Source organism: Clarias gariepinus, chromosome 4, assembly GCF_024256425.1.
Source record: "Clarias gariepinus isolate MV-2021 ecotype Netherlands chromosome 4, CGAR_prim_01v2, whole genome shotgun sequence".
Classification (NCBI taxonomy): Eukaryota; Metazoa; Chordata; class Actinopteri; order Siluriformes; family Clariidae; genus Clarias; species Clarias gariepinus.
The window spans coordinates 24,912,806-24,920,722 of NC_071103.1; the positions used below are offsets into that span (position 1 = coordinate 24,912,806).

At 39.6% G+C, this 7,917-nt stretch overlaps 1 long non-coding RNA gene across 1 annotated transcript; it reads right to left on the reverse strand.

The window, feature by feature from the left end:
* Positions 1-4,481: 4,481 nt before the first annotated feature.
* Positions 4,482-6,001, reverse strand: LOC128520634 (uncharacterized). Its single transcript, XR_008357948.1, has 3 exons — positions 5,945-6,001; positions 5,754-5,863; positions 4,482-5,237 (listed from the first exon to the last, which is right to left on the reverse strand). It is a non-coding gene; the product is annotated as an uncharacterized LOC128520634 (long non-coding RNA).
* Positions 6,002-7,917: the final 1,916 nt, after the last annotated feature.

Here is a 7,917-nt window from a genome sequence, read left to right on the forward strand (position 1 = left end):
CTTTGTCACTGGCCTGCCTCTGTCCGATGGCAACACCTGCATTATGACCGTAGTAGATTGCTTCTCGAAGTCAGTGCATCTCGTCCCACTCCCTAAGCTGCCCTCCGCCAAGGAGACTGCGGAGCAGTTAGTCCTTCACGTGTTTCGCCTCCATGGTCTGCCCACAGACGTCGTCTCGGATCGGGGCCCTCAGTTCACCTCTCGCTTTTGGGGCGCGTTCTGCAGACTTGTCGGAGCGACTGCCAGTCTATCGTCTGGATTCCATCCTCAGTCCAACGGACAAACCGAGCGGATGAACCAAGCCCTAGAGGTTTCCCTCCGCTGCATGACAACTCGGGACTCGACCACCTGGAGCAGATTCCTCCCTTGGGTTGAGTATGCCCACAACTCTCTGCCCTCCTCGTCGACAGGCTTGTCCCCGTTCCAGTGCTGCTTAGGCTACCAACCTCCACTCTTCCCAGCCCAGGAACTAGAGGTGGAGACCCCGTCAGCCCAACACTTCGTCCGCCGCTGCAAGCAAACATGGCTACGCGCTAGACGCACCCTGCTACGAACCCGCTCCTCTTATAAGAAACAGGCAGACCGCCACCGCACCAAGGCCCCCAGATACCGGGTAGGAGACCGAGTCATGCTCGCCACTAAGGACATTCCCTTGAGAACCCTTTCACGCAAGCTGTCCCCCCGTTTCATCGGACCCTTCAACATCACCAGGATAATCAACCCATGTGCAGTTCGACTCCTACTCCCCTCGTCCATGCGACAGATCCACCCTACGTTCCACGTTTCCCAGCTACGACGCGTCATCAATTGTCCACTAAGTGGACAATTGTCCATTAAGACGCTGACGGATTTCACGGCTCAGACCCACGCTCGCTCTCTCTCGACCACGGCTTGTCCTCACGTTTTGGCATTGACGCTACGCTGACGGATTTCACGGCTCAGACTCAAGCTCACGCTCTCCCGACTACGGCACACCGCCACGCCCCTGCATTTACTCCGCGCATACGGATTTCACGGCCCCGAGCGCGCGCACCTGCTGACTCAGTCACGCACCTACAGTGTTCGACCAGAGCTACTCGCGTGCTGCTCCTGCACCTGCTTCTGGATCCATCCACCAAGCCATCGCTCCTGACAGGATGCCTCAGGATCCTCGCAGGGTTGGCCTTTGTCTACTGAAGCTGGTACAATCTCCAAATGCCTCGGGATGGGTAGAGAAATACAGAACAGATGGAGAGAATTGGCGTAGTTGCCATTCAGGATAGATGTACTGAAGTATGAAGTTATACTGTAGGATGAGTTACGCATATGCCAGATTAAAGAGATGTGTCTTGAGTCTACTTTTAAACTGGGAAACTGTGTCTGAGCCCCGAACACTGTCTGGAAGGCTATTCCAAAGCTTTGGAGCTAAATATGAGAAAGCCCTACCCCTTTTGTAGATTTTGAAATTCTGGGAATTACAAGAACTCCAGAGTTTTGTAATCTTAAGGAGCGTGGTGTATTATAGCGTATCAGAAGACTGGTTAGGTATGTGGAGGCTAAACCATTTAAAGCCTTGTATGTAAGTAATACTATTTTGTAATTAATTCTAAACTGAACAGGTAGCCAGTGCAGGGATGATAATATTGGGGTTATATCATCATATTTTCTGGATCTAGTGAGAACCCTGGTGGCTGCATTTTGGACTAACTGAAGCTTGTTTATTGAGGACAGGACAACCACTTAGTAATGCATTACAATAGTCCAGTCTGGAGGCCATGAATGATTGAACTAGCTTTTCTGCATCAGATACGGATAAGATGCTCCTAAGTTTGGCGATATTTCTAAAATGGATAAAGGTTGTTTTTGTGATATTGGAAATATGATTTTCAGAGGACAAGTTACTGTCTAATACTACGCCCAGGTCTTTTATTGTAGGACTAGTAGTAACAGTACATCCTTCTAAACGCAGGCTGAATTGTGAAAGCTGTTGTGTGCTGGTTTTTGAGCCGATGAGTAATATCTCTGTATTGTCTGAGTTTAGTAAAAGAAAGTTATTGGTCATCCAATCTTTTATGTCCTGGACACACTCGATTAATCTAGACAATTTAGGTATTTCGTCTGGTTTTGTTGAGATATATAATTGGGTATCATCAGCATAACAATGGGAACTAATCCCATGTCTTCTAATGATGTTACCCAAGGGAAGCATGTACATGAGAACAGCAGAGGTTCTAAAACTGACCCTTGTGGAACCCCATACAGTATTTCACTGGCATTACACCAGACAGTTCTCCATTTAGATTTACAAAATGGTATCGATCAGACAGGTATGATCTAAACCATTTTAATGCCTGTCCCTGAATACCTATATGATTTTGTAAGCGATCTATAAGAATATTATGATCTATAGTGTTGAATGCAGCACTAAGATCAAGCAAGACTAGTATTGAGATGCAGCCTTGGTTCGAAGCTAAAAACAAGTCGTTTGCAATCTTAACTAGTGCAGTTTCTGTACTATGATGGGGCCTGAGACCTAACTGAAATTCTTCAAGGATGTTGTGTTCCTGAAAGAATGTGCATATTTGAGCTGATACTACTTTTTCTAATATTTTTTATATGAAGGGGAGGTTTGAAATCAGGCTATAATTTGTTATTTCATTTGCGTCCAAATTAGATTTTTTATGAAGCGGCTTAATAACTGCCAACTTGAAAGGTTTAGGGATGTGACCTAGACATAATGAGGAATTAATAATGTTTTAAAAGTTGCTCTCCAACAGTATGCATCACTTCTTTCAAAAATCTGGATGGGATTGGGTCTAACAGGCACGTTGTTGAATTAGCTGAGGTGATAAGTTTATAAAGCTCTCCCTGTCCTACACCTGTAAAGCACTAAAAAACTAAATGTGAAACTTTAGGCTGAACTAGATCATGAGATACTATTAGAGGTTGAACCTCCGTTATTTTCTTTCTTATGCTATCGATTTTTTCATTAAAGAAGTCCATAAAGTCTTCACTACGAAAATGGTGGAGTACTCTCTGCAGGCATCTTAGGTTTTGTTAGGCGAGCCACTGTACTTAATAAGAACTTGGGATTGTTTTGGTTTCTTGCTATCATTTGGCTAAGACGCTTGGTCCTAGCAGTTTTTAGAGTCTATAGCTGCACATACTGTCGTTAAATGCAATTCGAAAAACTTCTAATTTAGTTTTTCTCCATTTTCGCTTGAGGTTACGGGTTGCTCTCTTTAGGGCGCAAGTTTGACTATTGTACCAAGTTAGAGTTATCTCTAACTTTTTTTTATCTGATGGGAGTGTCTAATGTCCTGTAAAAATAGTGGCCATGCTGCTAGTCACTTCATCTAGATCATCTGCATTTAGGGGTCTAATAAGTAATTGGGATAGATCCGGCAGATTACTTGTGAATCTGTCTTTAGTAGTCGGATTCATATTTCTAACAAATCGATAATGTGGGGAGACACATCTGTTCTATCGGTAGAGTATATATCAGGAGGTGATGATCTGTGATATCATCACTTTGAGGTAAAATCTCTATATTAGAGACATCTATACCATGGGATATAATTAAATCTAGCGTATGATTACAGCGGTGAGTTGATCCATTTATATTTTAACCCCAAAGGAATTTAGTAAGTCCATAAATGCGAGGGCTAAAGCGTCGTTAGCATCATCTACATAAATGTTAAAGTCTCCTACTATGAACACGTTGTCAGAGTTACCCAATAGGTCTGATAGCAGATGTCCAAATTTTTTAAGAAAACATCACATTAATAGAGTTTATTTTCCTCTATTTTTGTCTTCTTATTAATATTATCTACACACCTGCTCTCCTAATACAGTTCACTAAGGAGCTGGACATCTTATACAATTTCTTTATTTCTTTGAATAATTTTACTTAATGTTGACTACTGTGCCTCCCCCCTCTTGTTTTTATTGTGACCTGACCTTCAAGAACTGCTCTCCAACACACAATGGATCAAACAGTCTGAACCTGTTCTTTTGCTGATCTTTGTAACCTTTAGACATTAATGTATCCCCTACTCAACTTTTAAGGTTACTACTTTGTGTTTTACACTCTGGCCTGTAAGCAAGACCTCATGCATCTTGATCACTTGCTGAAATGAGAAGCATACACTGCAAAAATTGCTAGTCTAAAAATAAGAAACAGTTACTACATTTGATAAAAAATTTACCTAAAACTAGTAAAATTATCTGTCCATGCAGCAAGTAAATTTTACTTGATAAGAAATCTTGAAATAAGATTTTTAAATCAAGAAATAAGTCATCTTAATTGAGTATTTAAAAGAGGCAAAAATAAGCTGAAAAATGCTGATTTTTAGATAAAAATACTTGCAATCAAGCTTAATACATCCAAATAGTAAGTGAAATATACTAAATGTAAGTGTTTTTTTAATGTTCATAAAGTAATGCATTAGAACAAGACAATATTTTAAGTAAAATTACTCAGTATTAGTGCAATATATAAAGTTACATTTTGAAACAAGTTGATTCATCTTGAAATAAACCAAAATCCATATTAAGACTAAGCCCAAAAAACTTTAAACCAGTTCTTATTCTTAGAATATACTGTATTCTACAGAAATCACAACCTGGACAGCAGTACGATAATAGTCAACATTTATTAAGCTCACTAAACGATATATTGTTGACAATACTACAAAATTAAGCTACTACAAAATACTACTAAAGGCCCAAATGCAAATTACATGGCAATCACACATTGCAATAATAACAGCACAATCAACAAAAGTGCTTAGTTAAACCTTAACATGCTTCAGGTGAAGTGCTGTTTAAGAGCTCTTCTAGCAAATAAACACAGAACATTGCTAGCCAAGTCATGAAGAAAAGCTACACAGAGGTACTATAAAACAAACAACCCCATCTGACCTGATAAAACGCTGCACATTCACCTATTTTCCAAAGAAGGACTTCCATTCAGCTATTGCTCTTTTATATGTGCTAGTGGCATCTTGATTATGGATGGTATCACAGATAACCTCAGTTTGTATGACAGAGAGGAGCGTTGCAACACATTTTGGGTATGTTAAGTGCAAAGTGTAGTAATATGCCATTAACACCAACATTCCTTCCCAAAATTCCTCCAATGGAAGAGTGCTCACTGGTACGTTTCCCACAGCAACAATGGTGGATGTTCCATCAAAAAGCAGCACCGGGGAGGAGAGGGGCCGCTTCTGCAGGTATAACATAGCATCTTCACCGGGCTAGAATAGAACAAAAAAAAGGATAAAATGTTGAAGGATTTAAAAAAAGGAAGCAGCACTGTGCAACCATACTGCTTAAGCAACTAACAACTGAATTGCACTATCAGTTTACAATGCTCTGACTTACTATTGGAACAGAATGAAATACAATTATTAAAATAACAGTGAAATTTGTTTAAAATTTCTGAACTGTGAGCATGAAATGTATTGTTATTTTATAGTTTGCAAAGACTTTATAAATCATCTTTATTTTTATTTATTTAACAACCTTCTTTTATCTCTGTTAGAGAGACGTTAAAGAAATGTTTGCTGAAGGTGTTACTTAAAAAAAAAAAAAAATCTCTACTTGTGTCCTGATTGCAATGTAATTTTGTTCTGTAATGACAAAAGAATCTTGAATGAAATCTCTGCTGAACTAAACTTTTAAGCTGCTCCTCTTATGTATGAATATGCACAAAAATAAAAGTAAATGGAATAAATGTTAGTGGCTGTTAAAGTATTAACAACCGCTCTCACCTTAAGGATATGAAGGAGAGCCTCACTGGCATTTCCCAGCCGCTTTGGTGGTGTAGTTGGGGAAGGAAAAAGTGATGGAAGAGCATCGAAGAGGGCAATAGTGAATTCCACTATGGACAGATAAATGGCACTTAATGAAATAGGTTGAACATGCTTGATGTATGGATTTAATGCATGGAAAGGCAATTTACCTCCATGCACATCCAAGGGAAGAGGAGGTTTCAAGATTTTCTTCCACACACCATAGACCTGCACCTTAGAACAAAACTCTGCCCATCTACCCTTCATTTCCTCTATAAATTTGCGGTTGGAGCCACCAACAATGCGACACAGTTCACCCATAACCTAAGATAAAAAATTTAGCTCAGTTAGTCAACCATTAACTAAACCTATCCTAGGAAAAAAAGGTATTCAAGTTAAGGTAGTTAAACTTACATTTTGAATGTCTTTGAAGCATGGGTATGCCTCAAAGACTTTTGTGGGTCGGTCTTCTTCCCTTGTAACATCTGAATTAATGAAAGCTCGCCTGGCCTCAAATTCAAGGTCCAAAATCTGAGCAACATCGCTTTGGTTGGGTTTTGCATTGGACTTCTTGTACATGTTGCTCAAGGTTTTGTAGTGCCTTGCCTGCATCTTCAGACTGTCATGATCTCATATGGGAAAAAGCAGAAAGTAATTGTAACTGTCAATATAAATATAATAAGGCATGGTATTACTAGACTGACAAAAAAATCTAAGTCTTAAAGACAATGAAATTCTTCAAATTACTGTTTTTATAATTGATAATTATTATCATTAGTGCTTAGGTTAAATGCATGTTCAACAAGGCTGTACTGAACTGACTCTTTTCTGTGTGTACTTCTTGTTATGTCATGGTCCTGAATGCTCTATGTTAAGTCTTTATTGAAAATAATTTAGTTATTACTTTACAAAGGCAGGTTTAAGATACCCACCTGTAAAATTATGGGGAAAATAAAATGTCTGAATTTGTTGTATTGTCTGTTTATAGCTAACATCTACTCACGATGGCTGTGACCTAATGGATAAAAATCTTTTAGGTAATTTGATCTACAATACTCATGAGGCATGATGGATGCAACTAGCATGACACAGGATTTAAAAGTCGCAATCTGCAATAAATTATAGCTACTACAAGATGTTTAAATATTTTACTATTGTGTGGTCATCAAGTGTAATACTGTTACTGATGGCCAGCTGACAAGATGGTATGAGGGCTTTATATAAAACAAGGTAAGGGGGTTATTATTGTAGATATATGGTGGAACTGATCTGTAAAAGGAGATACAGATACTGTAGCATTTTGAGAAGCAGCTAAGGGTGATGGCAGACTTACCAACAACATCCTCTGGGGGTGCAGTTGGAGGAGGTGGAGCTGTAACAGTCCTGGGTGTGGAGCATCGAGCTGACTTGGATGATGTCAGTGAAGCCAGGGTGGTACTGCTTGGCTTTGTTGACACACTGGGGGGTAACTGCAATAGGGGTGATTTCTCTGGGGAAAATAATTGAAAATTAAATTAAGAATAGGAAAATAACTAGAAAGTACAGACAAATATCCAATATTGTGCCTAACTTGCAATGTTTCCAAATTTAAAGGCAACTGTGGTCTCTTTTTGTTTTTAGATGTCTAAAAATTAGTACAACAACAGCACATTTTCAGCACACACCTGCACTCGAATTGTCCTCACTGATGTCATCATTGCTCTCAAGAATTATGGTACCATCACTTGTTTCACCGCTTAGGTCACCGTCTGTCCCAATGTCTGTGTCATCTGAGCTGAAAAGAGTCTTCTTGGCTTTGCCTCGTTGTGGCATGGAACCCTGCCTCTTCCTTGGAGACCTCATGTTTTGCAGTCGCTTGTACAGTTTGGTGTAGATGGTCAGCTGTGATACACCATTTATTTAAAAAATAATTTTATCTTATTGTTGTCTCACTCAGTTTTGGTTTTTTTAAATGTGAAAAGGATGACTTACGTATGGCATGTATGCATCAGCATCACGTAACATAGGGTAATACTCAACAATCTTCTGTGACATTGCTCTCATTTCAAGTTTGGAGGGGTAATTTACTTCTTTCCCCATGGGACTAGCTCGGAGGATTGCAACCATGCTGGTAACGGTGTTCCTTATAAGTCTGCAACAGAGC